Source organism: Rutilus rutilus, assembly GCF_951802725.1.
Source record: "Rutilus rutilus genome assembly, chromosome: 22".
NCBI lineage: Eukaryota > Metazoa > Chordata > Actinopteri > Cypriniformes > Leuciscidae > Rutilus > Rutilus rutilus.
Window position 1 is genome coordinate 5,890,306 of NC_140227.1, and position 13,573 is coordinate 5,903,878.

Here is a 13,573-nt window from a genome sequence, read left to right on the forward strand (position 1 = left end):
TACTACTGAGAATGGTCTGGTTTTAACCAGGCTAAAACATGGCAAGAGTCGGAGCAAAAATGTGTGTAGCGTGCCAAGCGACCACACCTCTGCGTTTCGCTTAGCGGGCAACAAAATATACTGTTCAAAAGTTTGGGGTAAGAACTTTATTTTATTTCTTTTTTTGAAAGAAATTTATACTTTTAGGCTACGTTCACTCTGTCAGTTTTGACAAGCGCATTTACTTACAGGTGTGAGTTTCAAAATGTCCCGTTCCAACAGCAACTTACAGCAGCGTCTCAAAAAATGTCTATGTGAACATGCAACGGGAGTCAAGTAACAGTCCCTAGTCACTAGACACTATTCTCTTACCACTGTAACCGTGACAACAGTCCAATCGAGTCGTGAGTTCTTCTGTCAAATCCTCATTTACCGACAGCAGCTTTTATATCTGGGTGGAGAGCGGGGCATTTGAGTCGCGCGTAGAACACAAAACTGAAGGCGGAGAACAGTGACTGGATGTAAAACCTTCAGATGACACACAGCTCATATCTCTGATGTTACCAAAAGTGAAACCACACATGAAAACCTGCTACATGCGGTAGCCACTAGTTTGTGCAGCGCATACCGGCTCTCTTCCACTTTATGGCACACTTTTATTAGCTGTCCAGGGCTGCATTTCCCAAAGCCAACTATGGTCGCAAGTTCATTTGTTACCAACACAATTCAACGGAACTTGCGACCATACAGTATCTGGGTAATGATGATTTTTGCAAAACGCACCCCAGTCCGATTCCGTTCACACAGCGCAAGTTTTCCGAGAATGCAGTTGTGAGTCCTGAAAATGTATGGGTGTGCGTATTCTGCAATGATTTGCGGGTGTGCGTATTCTCTAAGGATGCATTCATTCGATCAAAAGCAAATAAAATAGGTAGGCTAAATTGTGTCCACGTTGTACTAATTCGTTTTCTCAATTAAAACAAGAGAAACAATGAGGGAACAAAATAAAATATGAACAAAAGTTGCTTTGGTGAGCCTTAGTGAGCATAGGAGACCTCTTTCAAATTCATTAAACATCTAAACGACTCCAAACTTTTGTATAGTATTAGCCTATATAAGCCATATCAGAATATAAAAGAGACTTTGGGATGGGGTCTTTTGACTAATTTGCTAATATGTTTTCAAAACACTTTAGCAACCACATATTAGCATCATAGTGGAGAGTTTTAGAAAACTAGAACTGGCAGTAAACCTGAGCATGTAGAGATTTGGGAAAAATCTAAATCAAGAGGGCCTTTTACTTTTACATGCAGCCCCATTTTACCATACTTTTATTTAAGGGAGCCTACCATACTCAGAAAAAAGGACAGAAAAATGGAATGCAGCCAGTGTTTGTATACCCCAAAAGAACAACAGAAGGAAGCAGCACATTATCATTTTACCTCATCTCTGGAGTCTTCTGGGATTGGTGTCACATGTGCTGCTCTCTGAAGAGCTGATACGTTTCTGCATAGCATGAGCATAGTCTCAATGAGCAGAGCGCGCTACAACCACTGCCAACAACCAGCAACATCTGCTGGGCTCATTTAAAGTGCGCTAGCAGTTCTCCTACTTGTTTTATCTGTAATCAACTTGTTTACAAGTCCACCAAATAAAATAAAAAAAAACGGTGCGAGAGAGACGAAAAATCAATGAACCTGGCTGATTTCATTGTCAAAGCGATGCAATAAATACACTTACCTTCAGTGTGTGAACTTTCCCTCAGCGCCAGCTCATGTAATTAATGAGAGAAGAGAGCCTGAAACAAACACACACACACACAGACATGAAACAACACTGTGTCATTACTGGTAAACCTGGACAACTGTGTTTATTATTAAGGCATCATTAGAAACCTAAAAAAACCCAGCGTGCTTCAGGTTAGCCGATGCTAATTGAGACAACAGGGAGATTCAGATGGGTGGTTATGTTGCTTTACTTGAAATGTGTCTGGATAAAAGAGAGTTTGAAATATATTTTATGCACAGCTAAAGTCAAATGGGTCCTGCTGTGGAATAAGAGAGTTAGGCCTATTAATTAGTTAACCAGCTAGAAAATGCTAACTACCAGTAATTGCTAATTACTAATTTGTCAGTTAGCTTAAACACACTATGTTAAGACGCTATTGAAATTGAAGGGTTTAACTTTTCCTTTTTTTAAAAGCCTTTTTTGTCACATGACTTTCATCCAAGAAACAGAAAACAAATTGTACTTGTTATTGCTAGTTAGCGGCAGGAATCAGGATATTCTCATTCTAGACAGCATTGTAGTGGACAAACTTTTGAACAGCATTTGTTTATTTGTTAGTTCCAGTCCTCAAATTTGATTGGTTGAGCAACATAGAGTTCAGATAATTAGTCCAAAAGCTTGGAATTTTTCTTTGTTTTGATCACACGATTTAAGCTTTGTTATTCACATTCCAAACTGTGCATTAGTATGACCCATTAGTATGCACACAAAAAAAAAAATAAAAAAAAAAAAAAGATAAATATTTTAAAATACTCTGGCCATGAATTAAGAATTAATTATTCTTGTTACTGAATTTATTATTATTGTGTATCGTTTTAGGTAAATCATGGCCACATTGTACTATTTTGTTCTCTCAATTAACATGAGGGAACAAATTACTACAACATGTCCACGATTTACCTAAAACAAGGGAAGATATTACCCAGTTGTAGGAACAATTTAACTAAAATAGAATGAGGGAACCAATCAATCCCCACGTTATGTACATTAGTGCTAGAGTAATTCTTTCTGCAAGGTTACATGGTGAAGGCAATGGGTGGCAAAAAGTGATTGTGTGAGTTATTGCATTATTGACCCAACAGATTGACCCAACTTTGATTCATTCAGAAACAAGACAGCCCTTGTGTTTTTATAGGATCTAAAGAACAATTATTACCCGGACAGTTCCCCCAAAACATTCTGGTATCTTGCACCTTATAGTTCACTTTGCAGGGCTCAAATCTACCATGTAGTTACCAATTCAGTTTTTTTCAACCACTAGCCTCCACCACCTTCATTTTTTAAAGATAGTTCTCCATGACAGCTTATTAATGAAACCAATCGGTCATTCTGTACATGGCTGATCCAAAATATTCAGTTTAAGATGAAACAGGCTATGACCTCTACATACTGTAGAACTCTAAAAGAGATTCAAGTAAACATGCAGTGTTTACACTTTAACAAATACTGAAACATCACACTTTTTATGCTTGGCAGCTACTTTCTCATAGCTTTGCATGTCTGATTATTCTGGTAAATTAAAGCTGTTTTGTTTTCCATGCACAATAATTACACCCATTGTCCATTCAAGCATCATCATGAATTACGCATCCCAGACCATTAACATTGGTTATTTTTAAACGTTATAATTTTTGAATGTGGGCAGAACACCGCTTCTTAAACAATTAAATTTGAATCCATCTCCAGCGCTGGGTAAATCAAATATTTACGAGTTGACTACCTTAATGTTTTCTCCGCTCTAAGCAACATGAGAGCCATCCAAATGCAACATGACAGGACTGAGAAATGTCGACCTTGTGCAGAGAAAAAAAAAATCCAAATAGAGAGACGGCAGTAAAACGTGTCTTGTGCCTTATAATGAGTCTTGTATTATTACACAGGCAACTTGGAGAACACTATGAAACAAATGAGGAGCAAAACATTGACAGCTGTAGCACTCAGCAGCATACATTTCTGAAGGTTAAAGTGAGTACAACTGATATTTACCATCTACTGCAGTTTTTTTTAAAGGCCCTTGTCCCATTCAGCAAGTAATTTACCTGAAAATAATTCTTACATTCTTTGAGGTTTGTAGGTTCTCAGAAAATCTATGCATTTCTGGATGTAATATTCATTATGTTTTAAAAATGAACACTTTAAACAGGCATTGTGTGCTTGGGCACTTTTTCAGCCTGATCATTTAAATATTCATCATCATGTGCATCTTTAGAAGTTTCTGAAAATTCCGAATCAATCAATCAAGCAATAAATAAAAGAAATAAATGAAAAAAGTGCAGAATAAATGACTGTAGTTGAATATAACCCAAAAGATCTCCACAACCTTTTTGTCATCAACCCTGCATCGTACTCTAAAATGCTGTTTGCACATCATGCTACATGTATTTCCCAGTTGTTTTAGGTGTTAAAAATATAAAGAATAAAGTATAATAGTAAAGTACCAGGGACCTAGAAACCCCCCTGGGAGGGAGGGAGGGAGGGAGGGATGGATGGATGGATGGATGGATGGATGGATGGATGGATGGATGGATGGATGGATGGATGGATGGATGGATGGATGGATGGATGGATGGATGGATGGATGGATGGATGGATGGATGGATGGATGGATGGATGGATGGATGGATGGATGGATGGATGGATGGATGGATGGATGGATGGATGGATGGATGGATGGATGGATGGATGGATGGATGGATGGATGGATGGATGGATGGATGGATGGATGGATGGATGGATGGATGAGGCTGTTTAGAAATCAATTCAGCTCAGACCACTCACATAAACAACAACGGCCAAAAATATCTTGAAATATAATTTTTTTGTTTACTTCATTGTGAAAATAATTACAGATAAAGACCTCTTACAATAGCAATGCTAGAAAATCTGAGAGAAACTAGGCTACATGTTCGTGTGACCCTGATGATGTGACTAAGGCTTGATGGAATGTAAGCCCAAGCGTCCTCGTCCCACCCATCTTAAGAGGACACATTCGAGTCAAGGCAAAAATCCATTTATCAAGACAATGTTGGGAAAACCCAGCGGTCCATGCGGAGACGTAAGCTGGCAAACAGAGCTGACTGACTGGCAGTGGCTGGTTATTACCAAGCCTGTTCCAACACCCGCGGGAAGAAACGGTCCTTTTTTTGGTCTCCTTTTTTTCCTCCATGGCAGGATCTCCCGAAGGTGACAACCGAACGAACAAGGCGACTGAAAGTGTCAGTAATTAAAAGCGTTGATTAAACTGACGGAAAGAGGACACGCAGAGAGGAAAACAAGGTTCAGGAGAGACAGCAGTGGTGGAAATCTCAATATATAACTCACTCTCTGAAGAAGCGGGAAAAGAAAACTGTCACATTAGTGGAAATGACGAGACACCGTTTTCACTTTCTAAAAAACTAATGTCATAGACTAGAAAACTTTCACTGAAGGCATGATGTTCACTCTGCTCTTTCCGTATAATGCAAGTGAATGGTGACCAGAAATGAATGGTCATCCAAAAATGACAGATTATCGTATAATGTTCTTGTATGACTTCAGAAGACAAACAAGTAACAAACAAGTCATTTGGTCCATTTTAATAATGATTTGTCAGTTTTTGAAGCTTGACAGCCCCTGGTGACCATTCACTTTCATTGTAAAAGAAAAGAGCAGATTAGACATTCTTCAAAAAAATGTCTTGTGAACACAAGAAAAATCCTCAGATTTTTTTAGGTAAACAATTCCTTTAAGAGCAAAGAACTTTAAAAGAACTTGAAAAATATAAGGTGCTCAGATTTCACTAACAGCTGAAGAGCTCTTAGAAGGTTACTTCTTAAAAAAGAACACATGTTATTGTGTAAGAATTTCAAACACCCTATAGTAGAGGACTATTGATTCTGCTGTGAGTATTTGTAATCTTGGAGTCCAAGCCTACAGGCTATTAAACTTCAAAAAATAAATGCATGTAACCTCCGCTCCTGTGCCAGAGAAACTAAACTAAAAACAACCCAGCTCTGATTTCTTTCCTTTGCTGACAAGGTTTTAATTTAGCCCTGATTTAGCTTGAGGACACTGAACTGCAACCATCAAAAAGTTCCCAAAACCAAGAGCTTTAAAATGTACATACATTAAACACAAAGTAAAAAAAAAAAAACATGCCTAATTGGGGATGCAAGGAAAATGGCATCAAGTATCATCAATATATGATGTGACACTGTGAGGAAAGCATCTTCCCTTGACTTGATAGAAGTTGAGTTCAAGTAAGTTTTGACTTAAAATAATTTTGAAACATCCTTGAATTTATAATTCGGTTACAGCCCTTATGTTGTGTTCGGGTCATTTTGACCCGGAGAGGATTTTCCCGTACCCGAAAATGCTAGTTAATGTTATTTTTGCATATATTTGGTATAATTGCATTGGACTAAAATTGACTGACTTTACTCACCCAGAGTTTAACAACTTCCCCAAATAAGCTGATACTTTTTATTTAAAAATAAAAATAAAAAATTGTCCCCACATTGTAAATGTGGTCAAAAATGGCCGGCCTACAAAAAATTGCTTAAAATTCTATCATTATAATGCTACATCATCACCAGATATTGGATTCAATCTTTTAATCAACTTGTTTTGTTTCAGTTAGGATAGGTTTAATATTTCTTTTGGGAATTGATCGATCGTAGGCCTTATTTATCTAAGCTTGCATACCTCTTTTATGTGTGTGAAAAAAAGCATTATTTGTGGATAATTTTGTACATTTTCCATAAAATATGGGGGGGAATCATTTTTCATCACTCAAAAATGACCAGCCTACAAAAAAATAGTCCTGTCCTGTTATTTTATCACCGAATATTGGATTCAATCTTTTTGTCAACTTGTTTTCTTTAAATTAGGACAGGTTTTGTATTTATTTTTTAAACTTGATTGATCATAGGCCTCATTGATCTGAGCTTATATTGGTCAAAAATGACTGTCCATTGAAAATTAAAGGGGCAGTCGAAAATCAGAGAAACAATTAGTGTTCAGGAGTGTGTTCATCATGTTCATGTTCACGTATGAACATGTGGGCTTGCAAAAATAAAGGCTTCGGACCTGCACATGTGTGGAAACATGCATACTTGTGCATCTGCGCACATACACACACATTCAAGTGCACAAACAAACAAACTATTCTGAGTATTACAGGCTTTCTTTTTCACAGAAATTAACTTTATTCTCAATCGTTGAGGCTCAGATCAATAAGGCCTACGAACAATCAGTTTCAAAAATAAATACAAAACCCGTCTTACCTGAAAGAAACCAAGTATACAAAAAGATAGAATCCAATATTTAGTGATAAAATAGCGTAACGAGATTTTTTTTGTCTGGGAACACCCTATCATACACCCAGCGCAAGCTGTAAGTAAATCTGGCCCTTACTGTTCAAATACAAATTTGTTTGTTTTAAAAAAACAGCCTTCTAAAAAGCCCAATCTACTCTTATTGGTCAGCCGGCCCAGTCTATTGTGATTGGTCAACCGCTTAAAGCGTGTGTCTGAAATGTAATGCCCCTTACCGTAACTGGCAAGTCAAGACACAGTCAATAAGAACAAGCAGATCGACCCGAACCACCTTCACAAGCACGTTTCACAGTTGTATAATTTATACCTTAACATTTCAGATGTGATGTCAACTGTGTCGTTTCTCAGTTAGCACACTGACCTGTTCTGTTCTCCACAGTTTAGAAAGAAGTCATTTGAGAAAAAAAATAAAAAAAAGGTGAGAACGCAACAATATGTCTTGCCGAGGAATAGTGTTAAATATAAATTTGAGCCATTGATTCTTCAATCTTCCTTTGGAAGACCATGTAATGATGCTTTGCCCTCGGAGTAAAAAAAAACACAGCTTTTTCTAGACATAGTGATAAACTCTTCCAGGCTTTAGAACTACCTTTGTTTGAGGCATTACGCAAATGTGTTACTGAAACAATGGCAGGACTACAAATGAGGCATTTAAGGCAGGTGTTTTCTGTTGGGGAGATCATATTCCTTTGACATGGACTTTGTGCACTGTAACTTTGCAGATTGTTTATAGCATGCATGAAAAGCCATAAGCTAATACGCACTAAAGGAAAGGTAAGGAAAAATAAAATAAAAACTTAGTCCCCTTTAAATTATTAAAAAAATGTAATATCCACAAAAAGTAAGAGCTTACTCAAGACAGCAATCTCACAGGCCACTGGTTGGTTAAATCATAATTCAGATTTGATACTTTCACTGCTTCAAGATACATTATCTACTGTAAGCTTCCGGATGTACTAAGAGCTGTCGCTTATTTGAGCAGAGAATAAGAGACTGAGATAAAATTGAACAGAGAAAGTGATGACCTCATAAATGGCACAACCACACATATCAGAAGCTTGTGAAAAAGCAGTGCAGTTGAGGCTAACTTAAAAAGAAAGGATTAGAACAAAAACATTCCGACAAGATGACGACTGACCTTGATCAGACTTCAGCCAGAATAAGATGAGTTGTGTTCTATTGAGAGGACTTAGTGGATGACAGAAAAGGTTTCATGAATAACTCTGAGCTTAAAGAAGTGTGGAGATTTTGGCTACCACACAGTCTGCCTCCGCTACGGTTATTAAAGACGATAGAGTATCTGACAGATAAAGAATTTTGAACATTATTCTTAGTAAAACTATGGGTTAAGTATTGAACTATTCTTAAAACCTAATCAGCACAGTGAAATGCATTTAAATGAAATCCCTTTGGCCCGACACTAAAGTGAACTATTCCGTAATGCCTTCATTTCATTTAAATCAGAAAGTCTAAATTCCCAGTTTAGAACAACAGAATTCCCCTTAAGAAAAGACTTTCAACGTGATTTAACAGAGATCGAAGTGCATGGCATGCTACAAAACAAATGAAATGTATCCGTTTGATCTTTTATAATCTGCTAATCAAATGGTAGCATTGCAATTGTGTTTCTTTACATGCCATCTTTCGAGCATTGGACAATAAAACCTTGGTCAGATTTAAAAAAGAAAAAGCCTTACATCCATGCAACACATTATGAAAAGGTAATTGTATTTTTCATAAGCTTGTTTTTGGCTCACGGTAGATTATAAATGATGAAAGGGCCCATTTTATTGTTGTGTTTTTATTAACACAGTGTATATATTACAAATATGCAGTGAAGGAAGCACTTTTGTTAAAATATTTTATTATTAAAAATGATTATTATTATTATTATTAAAAATACATTAACAGATTTTTTACAAATTATTTCTTGGCCCATATACTGGGGCTAGATTCCTGGTCAAAGATTCTGCACTCGATTATGTCAAAATTACACTTTTCAGACTGGTAGTAATGTACTGTATTATACAGTAAATTCTACAAACAGAACCAAATATGGCCAAATAAACCATGAACGTTTTTTTTTTCCTCAAAGAATGGATAGCCATAAAGAGGAAACCGCAGCACCCTCAGAATGGCATGTGTAGATAAATAATTCATATCAAATAATTAATAAACATTAATCACATTACATCGAGGAAACTCCTCCACAAGGTTTCCCATGATGCCAGGATGTCATTAAATCTCTCTCATGTCATTTTAAAACTCTGTTTACGAGAAGTCTGGTTAGAATCTTCCTAATACCCAAAGTAGCAAACAGAGGAAGAGGAAGAGCACAAAATAGCAGGAGCCAAAAAACATTCAAGACCATAGCTACATTCAAAGATGAGAATGAATTGTAATTGGCAAAATTAGCCTGGAATTGTTCTGGTGATCTGAGACAGATTCTGACGTAAACGTGTTTCACATAATCTGCATAACGTAATGAGGTTACGCAAACAACTAACAATTATATACTTTAATCTGCTTTGACGGACTGAGTCTTTCATTCATTGTGTTGTGGAGTCTTGATCTCACAACGTGAAAAAGAAACAGACACAGCGTTCTTGTGATTTGTTTGCCCAATTTATAAAAAAAATCCATTATTTATCCATCTATTTATTTATTTTTCCAGTGGATTACAATTGAAATAATCATTTTATTCATTTCTAAACCTTATTAACATCATTTATTGAGGGGTTTATAAAGAAAGGAGACAAGAAATGTTGGAAAGCATGTTGAATTATTTGTCAGTATTTTTAAAATGCAACCTCTTATGTAATACATAAATGGAAATACACATTTTGCACAGTTAAGAGAAACATCTGATAGACTGAGAAGCACTGGAATAAAAGAGTAAATGTGGTGACATTTTATTTTGATTGTCCACTTTAGACATTCTACGAACTAGAAGTAACTTTGCAGCTACATGTCAACTAACTCTCATTAGATTATTAGACTGTAAGGGTTAGTGTTGGGGCTAGTAGAATAAGTTGACATGTACTTGCAAAGTTACTTATAGTTCGTAGAATGTCTAAAGTGGACTATCGAAATAAAGTGGAACCGTAAATGCAATCCAAGTAAAATATATCCAAATACCATCTAGATATAAAACGGCAGCTCTAAAGGGAGTCTTAAAATGTGTGCAAAGTTAATTATTAAAACAACCGTGCCTCAATTCAGTTTCAAATATCAAACAGATGACAATATCCATATAGACTGAAACCAAATATATAATAGGTTCTACACTATTATCCAATAGGGATGCGCTGATCCGATACTCCATACCGGTATTGGTCCGATACAAACCTTTTTGTCGGATCGGGTATCAGTCGGTCTAAACCGAATACTGTGCATTACCCATGGCCATGGTTGTTAGCTCAAAAAAAGGACAAAAAAGCACCACTGGAGGTTTTGTGCATTATATTTCAAGGAATCTGAAGCCATTAAATTGCTTTATTTGAGGAACAGACAGTATATGAAGTTGTTAAATTAAAAAATGTCAGATATCATTCTTCATTTTCAAACCGCGTGTTGCGTTCAGTTACGACAGTCAGCACGGTAAAACCGTTGCTCAGTGATGTTCCAATGTTCCTATTAGTCTGAACATAATGGTCTGGGTTTTGTTTATAATGGCTGTATTTTGCTGGAGTTTATTGGTGATTCTGAATGGTTTTGTTGTCGCTATTGAATGAGATCACTGGAGTAGAGAACTAAATAAAACTCATCATTCACACAGTAACTACAATTTAAAACTCTGTAAATTGCTCAGTGAATTGTTGGACAGATGCAATACTCTCACAAACAAAATGTATCTCACTGCCAATAATTTTGGCCACGGATCTACGTGTGTGTGTGTGTGTGTGTTTCTGAGTAAATGAAGTAATGTCAAAGACTATAGAATAACACAAGATGAGTCACTCGTATTGTTTTGAATTGGGAAAAGTTCAGCACTAAATATGGCGGGATAAGATAAGCCTGAAAAATGTTGTTTTCTGTCACGATTCGAGCATTTAGAAACAAAATTTAGATCTCGACAAATCTGAGTTGTCAGATTTCATTGGTGATTTCAAATGTGAAATTTAATTGTAAGCTTGGCGAACAGTTGAGGAGAATTTGATGTTTCCCCATTCAAAGAGATAGGAGCTGCACTTGCATGCCCAGGAGGCGTTTCAAAGATGGCCGCCGAGTGAAATGACTTGTCTTAAAGGGACTTGGGTAATGTGTAGTTAGTGAAGTATAGATATTCTGAAATTATCAAGAAAAAAACTGTACTGTATCGGATTGACAATGACATTGGCAGATACACAAGATTGCAGTATTGTTATCATCAGGATCGGACATAAAAGTATTATCGAACTATCCCAATTATCCAAATCCATCATCTTAATTTTTTACACGTTTACTACCTAAAGACTATGTACCATGAGATTTTACATTGGTTTCCAGATCCTAGGTCTGCATATCTAAATCACACTCTAAACTGAAAAAATTGTTACTTACAACTTCATAAAAAATCTTTTACAGTGTGGTCAAATAATAAAAACGCACCACAAACTTGTCTAAACTTCAAAACAGCTACACATATTAGCAGCTGACAGGAGCTGCACATGGGGGCAGAGGTGGACAGAAACAAAGTACATTTACTTGAGTACTGTACTTAAGTACACTTTTTGAGTATCTGTACTTTACTTGAGTATTCTTTTTTTCTGGAAACTTTTTACTTGAACTTCACTACATTTGAAAGACAAATATCATAATTTTTTTACTCCACTATAAGTCTGTCAAGGTCCTTGAGTAGAAAGGTTTGGTCTTCTTAATGCAAATTTTGTCGTTGTTTTGTAGCACACTAGCTTATAGATAACAGTAAGGCTATCATATTCATACTAAAAGCCAAACAACTTTAAATAGGGAACTATTTGTGGGAACAGCCATTTGGGTGTCCGAAACCATTGTGGACGTTATTGAGTGCTTTTATTCAGTCTCACATTCAATCCCACTACTGGAACTGTGTTCTGGAAATAAATTTGATATTGATATTAGGGTCGGTAGGCAGGCAAGATTCAGAGGCATAAGGTACTGTAAGTATTACATACAACAATGCAACAATAATAAAACAATGCATTGACATTTACTTTTTACTTTTGATACTCAAGTACTTTTAAAAATAAGTACTTCTGTACTTTTACTTAAGTAAAAATCGGTCTTTACAACTTTTACTTGTAACAGAGTAATATTTGACCAGTAGTATCTGTACTTTCACACAAGTAAGGAAGTTGTGTACTTTGTCCACCTCTGGGGGCGGGGGGAATACTGGTCTTCTAATGGAGAGAGCAGTCCCGTCCCATCAGCATCAACACTCAGCACAACATAATCCCTGCCCACGTTCCCTCCAAAAGAGTTATTCAATCGCTCAGGCAGAAAGCTAAGAGCAACCGTATTTACTCAACCGCATGTCCTAATTTGGTCAGATCATATTTGCATTACATTTCAATTAATATATCATCAATATAATTAGTATGTTTTTCCATTATTAAGTGATGAATTCACGTTAAGGAAATGTAATTACGGAAGCACTGCATTTATTGCCTGCGGTTTCGCAGTCTTGATGTGATAAAGTAAAGTGGCATTTACTGGGGCTGATACAGTACTTCCTGTCATTGCTCAGTGTGGCATGAAACTGGAACCAGCTGCAAGGAATAATGCACAAATATGACAATGCAGCAGTCTGCTACTATTCTGTACTGTATATGGACGAACTGTATAGAGAAATGGAAAGCTTAAGTACAAAAAAAAAAAATATTGATCACACTTTAGATTAGGGTCCAATTCTCACTAATAACTACGACTTGCCTCAAACTCCTAATTACTGCTTATTAATATTTAGCAGTTTAATATGGAATTAATATGTACTAATAAATAGCCAATATCTGTTTAGTAATATGCATGCTAATGAGCAACTAGTTAATAGTGATAACTGGACCCTAAACTAAAGTGTTCCAAAAAAAATATATAGCAGTTTCAAATCTAAATTCTGATTGGAGGAATAGCGTTCCAAGTTCTTATTTCAATGTCAATAGACACGCAACTGTAAAAGTCTATATTAAAAGTCCATATTATGCTTTTGTACAAAGTCTTGATTTTGTTTGTTTGGGGTCTACTAGAATAGGTTTTCATGCTTGAATGTTCAAAAAACATTATTTTTGTTGCAGCACCTCTCTTCCCAGTCTGCCAGTAACACTTAAGGGTGCGTTACCCGAAGGCATCGTTAGCCAACTATGGTCGCAAGTTCTGTTGTTATCAGCATAGTTCAACAAGTCTGTGTTTCCCGAAACCATCGTTCCAACGAACATTCGCAAACAGCATTACAAAGTTTTGTGGTTGGAACGACAGCTCTCGACCTGTGGTTAGAAGCATAGTTTCTTGTTTACATGACATGTGGGCTTAATAAA

At 36.4% G+C, this 13,573-nt stretch overlaps 1 protein-coding gene across 3 annotated transcripts in view; it reads right to left on the reverse strand.

Moving 5' to 3' along the window:
* fhit (fragile histidine triad diadenosine triphosphatase) overlaps positions 1–13,573 on the reverse strand; it is a 346,802-nt gene that overhangs the window by 314,449 nt on the left and 18,780 nt on the right. For 2 of the 3 annotated variants that reach the window (XM_084395270.1, XM_084395268.1), the window contains exon 2: positions 1,720–1,777. The gene's annotated coding sequence lies outside the window, so the exon portion shown is untranslated. Of the gene's footprint in view, positions 1–1,421; positions 1,442–1,719; positions 1,778–13,573 lie in introns of those variants that run through there. The other variant, XM_084395269.1, reaches the window with a different exon arrangement.